General features: G+C 31.8%; 2 protein-coding genes across 7 annotated transcripts in view; one reads left to right on the top strand and one right to left on the bottom strand.

Annotated features, from left to right (window-relative positions):
- LOC118201700 (caspase activity and apoptosis inhibitor 1-like) overlaps positions 1-16,394 on the top strand; it is a 689,338-nt gene that overhangs the window by 22,693 nt on the left and 650,251 nt on the right. The window contains exon 2 of one of the 5 annotated variants that reach the window (XM_085818822.1): positions 2,663-2,759. The exons of the other annotated variants lie outside the window; for them this stretch is intronic. The gene's annotated coding sequence lies outside the window, so the exon portion shown is untranslated. The remainder of the gene's footprint in view (positions 1-2,662; positions 2,760-16,394) is intronic. 5 annotated transcript variants of the gene reach the window in all.
- The window catches only part of LOC118182083 (uncharacterized), a 362,084-nt gene that overhangs the window by 122,667 nt on the left and 223,023 nt on the right, over positions 1-16,394 (bottom strand). The gene's annotated exons all lie outside the window — the stretch shown is intronic.

Here is a 16,394-nt window from a genome sequence, read left to right as displayed (position 1 = left end):
TAAAATCGTCTGCAGTATTTCTCTCCAGTTTGTTTTGGAAATTTTGTGTTTTTTAGCTCTGTGCAGCCATGAATGCTAAACAAAAAGAAACTTTGCCTGAAATTCGAAAATTAGTTATTAATTTGCATATTGAACATGGAAAATTTATTAGAGAAACTCCTGAAACAGTTAACTTGAATCATTTAACAGTTTACAATATCATTAAACGATATGAAAAGAATCATATGATTCAGGATAAAAGAAGACCTGGCTGACCATCAAAGCTATCCAATGGAATAAAGCAAATTATCGTTCGAAATAGTAAAAAAAATCCAAGAATGAGTGCTCCTAAAGTTGCTGCTGATTTACAATCATTATATGGAGTAATTGTTAAACCTGAGACTATAAGAAGAGTAATTCGATCTGCTGGATATCACGGTAGAGCAGCCAGAAAAAATTCTTCGTAAGTGAAACGAATAGAAAACTCAGACTGGCTTTCGCAAAATCCAACATAAATAAATAAGAATTCTGATTACTGGAATGAAGTTATATTTGCTGATGAGAGTAAATTTAATATATTTGGTTCTGACCATAGAATCTTGGTGTGGAGAAAACCCAGGGAAGAATTTCGAAAACAGAACTTGGTGCCAACAGTATAACATGGTGGAGGAGTAGTTATTGTATGGGGGTGTATGTCGTCCGCTGGAGTTGGTACTCTTGTTTTTATTGACAGTATAATGGATCAGTGCAAGTATATTGACATTTTAAATCAAAATTTGAAATCTTCAGCGAGAAAATTGAATCCTTCATAACGATTTTGAATTCTACCAGGACAATGACCCCCCACACACTGCTTTGAACATTAGACTCTGGCTGCTGTATAACTCTCCTGAAATAATAAAAACACCACCACAATCTTCAGACTTAAATCCCATACAGAATATTTGGCAAGAATTGGAATCAAGAATTCTCAAACACACCATTTCTTCAAAACAACAATTAAAATCGGTGCTTCAAGAAGTATGGGGTAAAATCACTCCAGAAATCACAAAAAAATTAGTCGAATCCATCCCAAGAACATTAAATCATGTTTTAGAAGTAAAAGGAAATCCAACAAAATACTAATAAATATTTGATTGAATAAAATTTTTGGATAAATATTTGATGGAAAAGTAAGTGTCCCATCAGTTATGTGAGCCATTTTTTGCTCCGTTCTAAACAATTGTATTTTTATTAAATTAATATTTTAATATTTTGAGAAAATGTATGTTATGTAATAATTGTTACTAAATTTAAATATGAAACACACCCACAAAAAATTTTTACATGTTTTTTTAATTTATTTTACTAGAGTTTCCTTTTGTAAAGCACAAGTGTCCCATCACTTTTGTGAGACACTGTATATGTTTTCAATAAAAAGCTGTTAAAGTATGTCAGTCTGTTTTGTTCTGTGTTTATCCAGATAATTAAATGTAAGAGATATATTATGTTTAGGGGGGAAAAAATCTTAGAAGGAATGATCTGATGACAAAAGCACATTTCTCACTGGATGTATCAAGTTGGCACACATATTTTTCTACAGAAAATTGCTTTACACATGTTTTCTTATAACAGAAAGTATCCAGTAATACTTAATTGCAGTAAAGCATAAACTTTTTTATTAGTAATTAATGGTTTATGTGCATACATATATGCATAAATGCATATACATTCATACATGCATTTCTGAATCCGGTCCTGATAACAGAAAACTACCGATTTGGGTTCTACAGGAGTTTGGGATATCATCTCAACCATTGTTCTAGCATTCTTACAGCGGTTAGGCCACTTTCTAATTTTTTCTCTATTTTCTTCATGAATATTTGTCCATCCAAACAAAAATAACAAGAATCCTGATTAACATAGTGTTGTTAATAATTATCTCACCCTATGTTAGTAAACACTATATATACAAGTTTGGAGTATGAATTGTATGCAGTCCTTCTTTGGCTTCTCGCCTGTTACATTACTCTTTGTCCACTGACTTGATAAATTAAATGTGATTGATGTATGCCATGATGGCTTTGATCCAATTTAAGTAGTAAAAGCTGATAAAAAGGGGATTGAGCTGAATGCAACTCTTGACTGTTGTCCTTGAAATCATCTGCAGCTGCTTAAAATTCAATTTATCTTTTTTAAGACAATGACATTTAAATTATTAATATATTTTCAGTGCATCTTTAAGCATAAATTTTCTATCCTCTTTCCCTTGTAATTTGTCACTGCTATAAGCATAAATAACTCTTGCCTGCTTTTCCATGAGCAAATAAATACTTAAGCTACATGTGCTGTTTTTGCTTTTTCAGTAATATTACAAATAAGTTCTTAAGGAAATTTGAATTTTCTTAACTCTTTTTTTTTTTTTTTCTCCCCTCCTTCTCAAAACATAAATAAGTATACAACTTTCATTGTTTATTACGTGAATAGCTTAATATCTTTGTTTTTTTAATCTTGCTCTTGAATTAATAATTGTATGCCAGTTGCTCAGAAATTAATCTTTTTTTATATTTATTCTATAATGATTAAAACATAATTTAAAATATATAATAGTATTCCATGTGATCTAGGCATGCATTAATAATATATTGACTTTTAAGCAAAGCTTGTTAATTTAATTTTTTCTTTACTATTTTTTTTCCTTTAGGATGTTCCTGAAATCTTTATTAAGCTGAATATAAAGTACATCAGAAGTTAATATTGAATATCTTCTAATTCATTAGCAAGATTGTAAAAAAATGAAGGTAATAAAGTTGATTTAAGTTCATGCTATCCCTTTTTTTTTGTACTGTAATTTTATCCTACATTAAGAAATAAGACATCGAAACCATTTTTTATTCTTAAAAAAAAGTTATTACTACATTATGTTTCAAGTAAGAAATAAAAATTCATCTGCATAGATGTTCCTGCATGGAAATTTTCTTCAGATAAATAAAGGTGCTCAATAATTAAATTTTTTTCTCCCTGAACTGTAAATAGTTAGCAGTATTCAGTGCTTTACACACAATCAATGAAAATTTCATGTTTACACATTTCACAATATATTTTTTACAAGGAAAGTTTCAAGACACTCAGGTTTGATATCTTTTCAATTCAGACAGATTGATGCCAAGATATTTTTAGAATATGTAGAATTTTGATATATTCATTGCCACACAAATTTTCAGAGTTAACAGCCTCATATTATGTTTCTTTATGTATTTATATATGTATATCGTAGAATTCCCCATAGAATGGTTGAAGTTCCATATATTACCGCCTAAAAGAGTTATAACAACAAAGCAAAATAACATAATCATTTTAGTGAGGCAAATGATCATAAATAAATTACATAGTTGCCAGTAAACTAAATTAAATAATCATTGTACTGGTGGCATTTCATAAAATGTAACAGAATTTTATAATAAGCTCTTCGTTTAAAGAAAAAATAGTTTCATGAAGTGAGGCCAACTGGAGGCCTTGAACTGCCCATGAGGTCCTTTTCTGCAATCCACAGGAAAGTTGAGAAAAACTTGTATTATTATCATTATTGACCATGAATCTTCTGATACATGCTATTTTTGTACATTCTTCTAATAGTGTATGTTATGGTGGTAATGTATTGATAGTGTTTACATTCTGCATGCTGAAATTGTACTTCTAATAGTGTATTTATTACATATATACACAGTGCATAAATATACAGTGTGTGTATAGATTTCTGGTAATACAGTGGAACCTCAAGATAGAAGCACCTCTATATACGAGGAAAGTATGAACGAATACCAGCATTGACTCAAGTAACGAGCAAGGAGCCAGGCTGTTAGTATGCGTGGCACCATTTCCCGATCCGGCTCAACTCGGGGAATCCCCTTGTCAGATCACTCAGTGTTCTTTGAGCTGTGTGTTTGTGCACTTGTGAGTTAATTGTTTTTTTACATTTAACATGAAAATAATTATTTTACGATACCTCCCAAGAAGATCGTTGCCTCAGATAGTTCTGCAAAGAAAAAGAAAGAGGCAATGGCCGTTGAAATTAAGAAAGAAGTCATAGATAAGTATCAGCGTGGTGTAAGAGTGACGGAATAGGTGAAGACTTATGGCTGTTCGACTTCGATGATCTGCACTATTCCTAAAGAAGGAGGAAGAAATTAGGCCAAAGAGTTACTGTTACTTCTAAGCACCATCCAAAACTCCTAGAAGATGTTGAGAAGCTATTGTTGGTGTGGATTAATGAGAAGCAGTTAAAAGGTGATTCAATGTCAGAAGCTCTGATAAAGATAAATTATGGTTAGATTATTTACCGGTGTTATTTATTGGGAAAATTGATTTTTATGTTGAAGTTTTTTGGGTTGTGGAATGGATTAATTAAATTTTCATTATTTTCAATGGGAAAGTTTGTTTCTAGATACCAGAAATTCGCTATACGAGCTCAGTGCTGGAACGAATTAAACTCGTGTCTCGAGGTTCCACTGTATAGAAGAGGATTTGTTGCATCACATATGCACCTAAAGAATTCTTATGAACTTTTACTTAAGACACAGATATGTAGTGTATTTAAAATGTTCAGAACTTTATATTAAATTTGTGTTTATAATTTCATATTTAATATAGGTTTTATTTATCCTATTGCAAAATTTTTTATGAAATATAATTTGAAGTAATGACACAATAAGCACACAAAGATTTTAAATTTACCTTCATGAAAGCAGAAGTTTGTGCCACTTTGATCTATATTGCATTTTGTTGATTTTAGAAGTACACTTTCTCTACGCTTTTAGTTTTAAAGCCTGATCATTTATTAACTTTTGCCTATATCGCTATCACTTTTGTTCTGCATTTTTATGTACATTCATTATTCTAAAGTAACAAAACTGAAACAATTGTTTCATACAAATAGGAATTAATTGGTAGTGTATAATTAAGTAAATATCATTAAGAAAAGCAGGTGTAATCAAAAGTGCAGTAAACATTTTAAATAAAATTTGTCTTTTTTTTATGAAAAGGGAAAAAATTAAAAGGTCAAATATGAATGTAATAATGTAAATAAACTGTTAAAAGCACACAGTAGGATCTAAAAGTTCAGGGACTGGCATGTTGCTTCTTCTCATAAGTAGTTTAAAATGCCTGTATGTAACTGCTTTCAAAACAATCCCCTTATGCAATTTCAGATATTTGTCTAAACTCGTATAACTTTTTAGAAGCATTACTATAAATATTTTTTTACAATTATCATTAATGTGTGCTTTGATACTGATTTTACCTTATTTGATTTAAAAGAGGTATGGATTGCTGGGGGCTAATTTGAGTGATTTAGCAAAATGTGGAAATGCTTTATAGCCATTTCTGGTATGGAGTTCTATGACCATTAGGATGCAATGTGGAGGTGTAACACCACACAAATAATACCATTGCCCACTTCCTAGCATCGTAGACCATATAACAACCTGCTAACGATGTAAAATATCTGGATAATGCTCTGTCTTCAAAAGTGAATTCTGAATAGACAGTTCTTTGAGAGTCAAAATACTCCTATCGTGTTTTGCTGCAATCTTGTTGAGATTTTTTCGATTGTGGTAAAGACTGTCATATCTTGTGACAATCTTCAAAAAGCAAAAGAGATCACTGTCAGCATTATTGTTCAATCTTTGTCATATTTAATTATCGATATCCATATTTGTTCCTTCTTTTGTTTGAAGATAATACAACAAGGGACATGTATGCAGTTCCCATTAAGATCGGGCATTAAAATGCATCAACTGGTGAACAACCCTAGTGATATCCTGAATTGTCTGATGATAATTTGAACTGATATACCATACTACCAAATAAATATTTGCCTCAGTCTGTGAAGATTCAGATTAAACAAAAAGCTCATTATCTATGATTGAAGAAATCAAAATTTTCGAGCTGAATTATAGAATATAATCCAGATACACCGAAGCATGCATTTAAACATTTTTTGGAACACAAAATAAATTTTCTTTTAGCATATTTGAAATTCTGTGCTTAATATCAAATGTGCTGTTAAAATTATGTTTTGATTCAAAACACGATTTTTAATTGCCTAAAATGAACTGGATCTCTTAAAACAATAGTATTGGATTACTTTTAGCTTTAAATTTTAGCTCAATATTATTTTTATTTCAAAATTTAGAACAGAAAATTCTGGTTTATATAGTAATAGTTTTTATCTGTTTCATTTTGATGCATTATTGCTGAAAAATTTCTGAACACATCACAAATGGATATTTCTAGCATGACATTGTCTTCTCAGCACTCATTTTCCATTGTGTTTTGGTATTTAATTTCACAGTATGATGCAAAATAATTTTAAAAAGTTTCTTTTTATGATAGATAGCACAAATTTGAGGTCAGTTAACCATTATTGTCTTTTTCAAATATAACAGTGCTCATTAAGCCAAACCTTAACAGCAGTAATCTTTGCAGTGAGTAAGGCATTATTTAAATCTTTCATAACTGTATTTTCTTTTTCAGTTTAAACTTGCATAAAGTATACAACTTTTGTTTCAAACAGGATTTTTCTTTATCTGTCAAAAGCTCTCTTTAATGATTTGTTGCATGAAAAAGTTCCAGTAAAATCTACTACAGTCTGTCTATCATAAGAAAAGCTCTCGCCAGTTAGTCTGCTGCTGCCTGTTGCCATAGAAAGGAGCCTTGACCCATTTTTCGTAGGGATGTCTTGAAGACGAAAGATAAACACTTTTCTCCTCAGCCAACAGTCGCCAAAAACAAAATAAGAATAAAGCAACCCTTGGTTCGCTCTTATTTGAAATATACTAGCCCTGTTGCTATAGCGACTGCCATCCGCCAGGCACTGTGGCAGGAGCTGTTCTTCTTGTAGACAGACAGTACTTGTATTTAATTAATAATAAATATATAATTTCTTTCTGTCTAAACATTTTATTAGTTTCTTCGTTCTCTCAGGCATATTAACCGTTAAAGCTTAGCAAAATCAGCAGTAATTACTTCTAATTCTGCAGACCAGCACTATTTGAAAATACCACCTGTTTTCTATCAGTCAGTTTCTTAAATTAAATTTATTTTCAGCTTTTACCTCAGAATGCTAAGCAGAACTGTAACTTGGTGTTCTACTTTGTATATTTGTAGTAGAATTTTAATTACTATAAATTGAATTTCAAATAATTCACACAGTGAAGAAGTTTAAAGAATAAGTAATATAACATAAATATTGAACCTTCTGAAACTTTAGAGAATATATTTACCAAAATTTTGAATTTTCTTTCCATGGACTGCTTCAAATCAGATGCGTAGTACTCATTTCGGTAGGGAGAGGATTCATGAATTTGTTATAACAAAGTTCCCTGAGTGTTCCTAAACAGATATGTTTGTCACCTACATATTCATCTTGAGAATACATGTTAAACCTACTCAACTTGAGTTTGTTAGCTTCAATAATTTTATATGGTTGTTTTATACTCTTCAGATTATCATCTTTACTAGTTTTGTTTCTTAAACTAACATGACTAATATACAAATTTTTACCTAAGTGTAGTCATTAAAAATGCCTCTAAATTTATGTCATATTATTGAAAGAAGTTTATTAAACTTTTTTCTTTTTCTTTTTCTTTTTCTTTTTCTTTTTTTTTTTTTTTGTCTCATTTCTGTAGCTAAATTACCACCAAATAAAAATATCTATAATGTAATCTTTATTCCATATCGATTTATGCTTAATCGCAAAATGAGGAATCCAGTTTTTTAAAGGATCAGTTTACTTCCACTTAGTGGGAAAATAAATTCCACATCTTGAATATGATTTATATTTTTTATGACAGAATGCTTAGTGCAAGCCTTAACCCATTTGTGCCCATCTTAGTAGATAATTTGTTTGCAATTTGAGCTTGTTCATTACCACCAAAGGATTAATTAAGCCCATATTTCCATTATGATCCTTATAAAAATTAACAACACATTTTGGAATTCATTACTTTCAAACTTTTTTATCTTTATAAAGTAAATAACTTATTTTGGTCTTCCTTTTAAGTCCATACCTGCTGAAATAGCAGTGATATGAGCATAGCTGAAAAGTCGTTGAAAACATTAATCTATATGAATTATAACATTCATATTTGCTTGTAATAGTCAGTAAAGTAACATAACAACAGTCAATAAAAATAAAGGATTTGAATTTTTCCCCCTTGGAACTGCATTATATATTAAAGCCATTGTTATGCTTTTATATGTTGCTTAAAGTGTTTAGAAAAACATGCAACAATGAATAACTAAGGTAATAAAAGAAGATTTTTAAGTAACTCCCATGATTCAGTGGTTAAAATGCAGTATTTTGATCTATCTGTTATTGGTAAACAATTGAACTATTTAAAAGCAATAGATGCATTTCTAATTTTTTTTTTCTTTTTACTTTTTAATCTGATTGATTTAAATAAAAATGCATTTAATTCATAATATATCCAATTTAAATTATTAAACATTTATACATATTTTCTTTACTTTTTAACCTGATAAATTTTAAATAAAAATGCATTAATTTTTCTGAAGCATTCGGAAGACTTTATAGCTATAACAGTCAGTATTTTTGAAAAAAATATTTCTTATATTTTTCATGGTTTTTAAAACAATATCACAATTTTTTTTAACATTAGGGTGAAACCTTTTCTGATTAATTTCTTATCCTTTATGACATACATTGACAATTATGATAACGTTACACACCAAATAAGTACTAATTTAGAAGTCAAACAAAAATCAGCATTATATTTTCAAATTTTCACAGGACTAGTTTTGATGGTTTTAACGAACCGTCATCCTCAGCTGCAAATGAACGAGATAAGATACAGTCATTAGATAAGAAAAGATAAGAAAGAACGGACAAGTGTCAAGCTACTGGCGCCATCTGTTGATGAAACCAGAACTAAAACATAAGTTCTTTAAAGGCTGAAGGCAAAGATGGATTGGAATTAGGGTTGTTAACTATAACAGAAAAATTTTTTTTTGAATGTGAAATGCCTCTAGAAAATCCAGTTCACCAATGGAAGATGTTTTTTGAAATTAATGCATCGTCAAGTTACAAATGCAGTTTAGAAACTATATTATACTAATATTTTATACTCATATACTAAATAAATATAGGTCTTAAATGCATTTTTGTGCAAAATTAAGAGAATTATCACATCATGTCAAAGTTCTGAAAAACTAATGTACACATTTTACTGAATTTTGGTATGAATATACATTGGCCATCAAAATTAAAGGATAATGAGAAAAAATATGCTCACTAAGTAAATGTTGCAACTGATGTCCAATGCGGTAATTATTTATGTTAATTAAATACAATTGAAGACAAAATTGCACTTCCATGCATACGTTAGCGCTGTAAATATGCAAATTTGGTGATTGATAATGTGGTGCACACTGGACGCATGTTGGAATTTTGGTCTGTAGTGTTGTTTAAAGTGAATGTCGTGTCTGAGTGATCAGTATCCAGTATGCATTCTTGTGGGCTTATGTATGGCTCAAAGGCATCATTTAAGTGAGGGTCAAAAGTAGTGAATAACTGGTAGAATCATGGAAGTCAGAGGTCACCCAAAATTTGAATATCCCTCAAAGTAGCATATTAAGAGATTGGAGCCATCTTTTTAAGCACTGGATCAGTTGATACACAGCCTGATCAAGGGCGACCAGGAGCAACAATTGCATGAGAAGACCGTTTTCTGTCTTCATTGGCCTGAAGAAAGCAGCAAAGTAACTACAAGAGATTTTATTTCAGACCTTTAGGCTGCCACAGGAACTCGAATTAGCTATTCTGCTGCTGTATAAGAGTTTAGCGAGGTTGGACTGTATGCAAGAAAAACAATGGTTTGTGTACCACTTGCTCCAGCTTCCAGAGGTGCCGGTTTAAACTGGTACCATTGTCATGTTCAGTAGTGCCAAGATATTTGGGCCTGAGTATTGTGTACTGATGAGTTTAGATATAGTCTGAACAGTGATTCTACATATTTTTCAAGGAGGTTCTGTGACTGCTCGGAAATATGTGGACGAGGTATTAGAACCCCACGTTAGACTGTTTAGAGGTGCTGTTGGTCCAGAGTTTTTGCTAATGAATAACAAGGAAACATTAAGTCGCCACATATGCTCAGGATCATCGAGCATATGTGGTGCCAGAATTCTTGCAAGCAGAAGACATCACTCAAATGGATTTGCAACCTTAGTCATCCAACTTGAACCAGAATGAGTATGTATAGGATGACTTAGGGGCACCGATTTTCAGCTCGGCAAATTCCTTCCCGGACCGTCCAGGAGCTTAAAAGTGCACTTAAGAGTGGCATGTAGTTCTGCAAGAGTTGATCAACACTCTGCCAAAATCTGTGAAATCAAGATTTGAGGTTTGCATATCCAACCTAGGTGACCATACACCATATTAAAAAAAAATGTTTTTCCACAAGAGATGATTTAATTTTTTCATCATTTTCCATAAATCTGGTTTTAATTTCAATATTTTTTGACTAATTAACTGCCAAATATTTTAATTTATGTTAACTAATGCCTTTGTACAAATTTCTATTAGTAATTTTTCATTAAGTATCAGCTATGTTGTATTTCTGTCATTATCCTTTAATTTTGATCATCAGTGTACATTTATAACAGGAAAAGGAATGTATCATTCAAAGGTCATTTTATGTACACATGATTATTAGTATAGTTCATAATGCAAGGATGTCCCAAACCCATATTTTGATACTAAAGTGAAAATGACTCTAACATAGGTTATGGTCCCCTCTCACAGCCATGCAGTGTGATAGCATACTGGACAGGAGGCAGTCAGACCTTGTGGCAATCAGTCCCACTCTTGCCAGAAGGCAGTTTTTAACTTCGTTATGGTTCTTGAAGGGGGATGGTGTGATGAAATTGCCTTAAAGGTTAAAGTCAGGAGATCTGGCTGGCCAATCCATATGGTGAATGTCCTCACTTTCCAGGTAATCGTCAACCAGCTAAGTCCTGTGTAGATGAGCACTGTCATCCATTCACAGAAAACTAAGAACAATTGTTCTCCTGATAATTTACATATAGTGTTCTAAGATCTCTTTATACCTCAAAGCAGTCAGGAAGCCTCTGTCAAAAACGTGCAGGGGTGGTGCAGCTATTCAACATAATCCCTGCCCAAACGATTACACCTCCACCACCATAATGATCCTTTTCCCTGAGGAACTGTAAATTCTCTATGCTCGGTTTACTGAGAATTGATGTCTGGGCTGAATCTCGACTCATCTGTTAAAAGCACGGTGCTCCACTTAAGTCTGATCTTATGCACATGTTGTCTGCACCACGCTTAACATTTCCAGGTCTTTTCGATATGGATCCAGTGTCCTGAAACTGTTTCCGTAAATTGCAGATAACTGTGAGCGTTATAGCAAACTGTGTAGCTGCCTGTGCTTTGATTGGGTTGCTTCCAATCTGCTGACAATTCCCACTCATTCCATCATCCATGCTTTTATGGCTACTCATTTTACCTGATACCTTATAAAACTTACCTAACTCTTGCGAGAAACACAACAAATGTCGTAAAAGAGTATGAGCCCAAAAGTTGCTGAAACCCCTTGTGCTCTTATATCCCCTCCACAACTACTGGTCTGCAGACACGATGCGTATTCAGCTCAAAATATTTGCATAATTAATACCTTTGCTTCAATACTTTTCATAAAAATAAGCATAATTTGCTAAGTCTGTTAATTTTGCATACAAGGGTATGTTAATGATCTTAACATATGTGCATGAAACCTCACAGTGAGTGAGTGACATACTGTAGGAACTAGCAATATGTGAACGAAAAAAATGCATGTTATTTTAAACTTTGAAAGGGGAAAAAAAAAAAAAAAACTGAAAAAATTTTTCCATCTACATCAAAAACAATCTTATTTTCACATTCTAATTTGTAAATGTAATATTTTGTTATTTTCAAATCTTAGTTGAGATAATTCTGATATTGAGCAATTAATGAAAACACATATGAAATTTTCAGGATAATATATATTGATTCATTTTTGTATTAGAGCTTTTTCATCAAGGTTTAAATTCACTGTAGAGCAAAACATATTAAAAATCAAAATATATGAGTTACATGTATAATAATAAATTTATCTGCTGTAAACTTATTGTTTACTTGGGAGCTGAAATGTGTAATTATATGATTTCAGTAATTATATCAATTTAAGATACTAATTTTTTTTCTATGTAATTAATGATATATACCTTTTCACTATTTAGTTATACCTCAACTGCTAGTAAGGTAAACATTTGTTGTTGCTGTATGTCTGAAATCGATTAATTTCACACACAAATTCTGCATTTAATACTGATGGAATATTAATAAAAAATTTAAGATTTTGCAGAACTATGAAAGTAATTAAATTGGGCCAGTTGATGGATGCAAAACTCCAATGCCATTAATTAGCATTAATTTTTTTATGCTTTTGAATATAATTATGTATATGAAAATAATGTTTGTTACCTTTATCAGTGAATTTACTAAATCAAATGTAATTAAATACAGTCTTTAACATGGAATATTTCTTAACATTTGCAAGATGACTAGGAAATATCTTTTGTATCTAAGTAGGTAATGAACGGAGTCAGGGATAGGGAAAGGTGGACAGAATGCCAGGCCTATAGATTTACAGGTTTTGCTTTGTCGCAGCCGCAGCTGTGAATGTAATATCTGGCTATAGTAAAAATATTATAATTTAAGTTTGCAAGCAAATACCAGACTTGTATAACTTGTATAAGTATACCCAGGCATGGAGATGCTAGAACCCTTATGAAAGTTACATTTTTCATGTTAGAATTTGGTCATTCAAAAGGGTGCATTACTTTTATGAAGATTTGTCTTTTCAACTTGTGCTCCCATGGCATAAGAGAGCAGGCACCTTTATAATGGAGCACCCTTATGAAGTAGTTCCTTCAAAAGATGTTGGAGGAAAGTCTACATCATCCTCAACATTGTGCTAGTGAAAGTATTGCTTATCGTCTCACGTCATGATAAGGATGGGCAATATACTCTAAGAAGGGACTGTGCATATTGGCAACTTTTTGAGGGTTAGTGATTTGTATTTATGCTTCAGCCTAGATTAGTCACATGAAGTAACTGGAAGTTTGAAGTATGAGTTTTGAGAAAGAATGAACTTTATTAGTTTTAACTTGTCTTGAAATGGTTTTGGAGTCTTTCTAACTGATTAATCACCTGTGGCAATCTTCCCCCCAAATATTACTTTAGTTGTGGTGGCGAGTTATTGTCCTTAGCTTAACTGACTGTAGAAGCAACTAAATGCACAAAAAGTAAAATATTCATTTAACTTTATTTTCCTTGTTACTTTCAAGTTCAAATTAACATAATGCAAATATAAGTCTAAGCAGTGGCATAGCAAGGGGGGACATCTGTCCATGGACACCAAAATGATATTGCAAAGTATTAGAATGAAATGTATTCCATTCTTGGCAAATGAGAGGTATGAAATCTTTGCTTGCTCTTTCTTGGGCACTGAAAAGCCTAGCTACAGCTCTGAATCCAGGACTACTCGACTTTTGGCTGCTGCCTGGAACATACAACAATTGAACTGCTGTAATACTTGTGTTCTGCTCGAAGCTGCAATTAACACTTGAGTAGATGATCTAACTCTAAATTAGAATAATACTTGTATGGCCTAATGTCAAGTAAATAATTCTGAGTCTAACATTAATTTCATGTTCAAGGCAAGTTGGTAGCCATAGCAATGGCAAAACATCCTTACTACAAGTCATATGGTTACAATTCTTCGTCTGAATTTAAACTATGTTAATTGTTAATAAAATCTGCATAAATTTCTGGACTGAGTGACCACATGATAAAATGAGGCATAGAGGAAACTTTGAAACGAAACATTTAAGTATTAGACTTAAATGAAATGTCATACTGTTATCAATGTTTTGCCTGCCAGCAGCCAAGCGATAAAGTCACTGAACACTGGTAGTTCAGTGCGGGGTTTGAATCCCGGGCAACAGGTTAGCTGCATAGTTGTTTTCATTGGCTTTCTCATGTTTAATGTGCATACAAGATAGTTTTCCTTAGAAAGTCAACCACAAAGGCATCGCTTCCCTTACACAGATAGCCATCAAGTGCTTTGCTGTAATTAAATAAATCAAACCAAACCTTCATGAGTGTTTTATCTCTCTACGTCTGTCGATTTCACAAGTCATTCTCGTGCAGTGCTTTCTGCTTATAATGCATGCAATGGTGCAAGAATTAAACCAGCATTTTAATCAGAGTGAAGGATTTCCCCAAAGGCAGGAAAAATCTATGCACTTTGTTTAATATTAAATTACAGAAATCATTTTTGTTCGTTTTAGATAAGGAAGTATAGAACAAAATTTAGTACTTGAAAAGGGAATGCATAAGACCAAGCATAACTATTCATATTAATGTGTTTTATGAAATCCTTCTCATAAGAAAAGTCCCTGAATTTTTTTTATGATTTATATATGTGATATATTTTTATGCGAAAGTAGAATACTATTATGAGCAGCATTTCATTCAGCACAAACATTCATGTACTGCCTTAAGTAGTGTTCATGCCTTAAGCATTTTCTTTCTTCCAGACACAGTTCAAACCTTATAGCACAAAAGTATGTAATAATGGGCATATAATGTGGAATATGTACTCATTACTCTTACATTCACTGTAATAAGTTTCATATCTTTATCTTTCAATGGAAAGAGAAGGCAATACATTATACTATATAGAATGCTTATAAAATACCTGAACAACTTTTCCTTATTATTGTAAGTAATGCTTCATGTAGTAAAGTAGTGTTGTAAAGTAGTGTTTATATTTGGTAAATTTTGTGGTGTTACTACACATACATCAAAGTTTTTCTCCCAACAATTTGATTTAGCTTAATATACACATAATGTGAGGATTTGGGAAACCAAAAATCCTTGTGTCACGAGGAGTCGTCACAAGACCGCCCAAAAGTGAGTATTTTGTGTAGAATGCTGCATAACAAGATTATAGGGCCATTTTTCTTCAACAAAGAAAAACAACCAGAGTTTGTCTCAATGCATTGATTAATTGCATTTGCCAATGGTTGGAGGGCCATCAGCCAGAGGTAATTTTGTAGCATGTCAAGATTGTGTAAGTTGTAACTTGTCTCAAAAACTTTGAACTTTGCTAAGGTAACTGTGGACCAGTACCAAAGGTGCAAATTGTTCCATTTCTAAACAACAGGCTCTTAAAGTTGTTCAGGGTCTTTGTGGACACTGTATCTATGTGGCGAAGGAAAGCAAAGAAAAGGAAAATTTTTATTTTAAAATATGAACGGCAGTAAGCCATAATTGCTGTATTTTAGTGTTATGACAAGATACATAGTTTCTTTCAGACTATTTTATTTGTCTTGTGGAATGTATGATCATTTACAAATAAGCATTTAGCTAACTGAGGCTGTGTCATATCTCGGTTATCGAAAATTGCAGAGAATTGGGTTGGGTTTTTCTTGGAAGCATTTATTATAATGCAAGTGATTGAATTTATTTTTTTCACTTTTCTGTTTTATTTTAACAGTGATTGTATAATCAAAAAGTATAAAATATTTTTATTTCTACAACACAAAATGTAAAACACATTTATTTACACAAAACTAAAGGATTATATTATTTTTGTTATTTGAATTTCACTTTCAAGTCAGGTAAGACGAAAATTTATTTGTATTAAACCCTAAGAGAATCTTATTTTCCTGGCTTGTAGAGAGAAAGTAGATAATATTATTTACACAGTTTAATATGTTATTTGAGGGGGAGGAATAATAATCAGTGCCAATCTTAAAGTAAACAAAGAAGAAATTTTATTTATAATAAGTAATTAGTTTTCTATTAAAGCTTATAAGCTGCTTTTTTTTTTTTTTTTTTTTTTTTTTTCTCAAATGATATCTGGTGATCAAGGCTTAATTTTTAAAATTACAACTGCAGGAGCTTTATGGAACGCCGTCGGGAAGGAAGAAAAAAATATATGAGTAATAATGATAAATTGTTAAATTTATGATAAATAATTAAATACAAAATATCGGACCACGTTTTATTTGGGGCTTTGGCTGGAATTACAGTTTTATTTGAAAACTAAGAAATGGCTCATCTGGCATGCGGCTGATTTTAAACCCTGAATATACACTATAGTGTATTATATGAAGGGATGATAGAAAGAAATAACATTCTTTTTTGAGCACTCCAATAAAGAAAGATGGAATGATTAAAGTGTTACTAATGGAAATAGAGAATACGCTAGAAACAATATGAAAATATGGAAAGACATTTTAATGGAGAAGTGTAGATTTGAAAATAAAGAAGAGTTCGACACTTTCTGACCCCGATGCTTTGC

The sequence above is a fragment of the Stegodyphus dumicola genome, chromosome 6 (genome assembly GCF_044657685.1).
Source record: "Stegodyphus dumicola isolate Sdum_Otavi_A_Nest chromosome 6, ASM4465768v1".
Classification (NCBI taxonomy): Eukaryota; Metazoa; Arthropoda; class Arachnida; order Araneae; family Eresidae; genus Stegodyphus; species Stegodyphus dumicola.
Note: the sequence above shows the minus strand (reverse complement) of the source record. Positions and strands in the feature narration are given on the sequence as shown.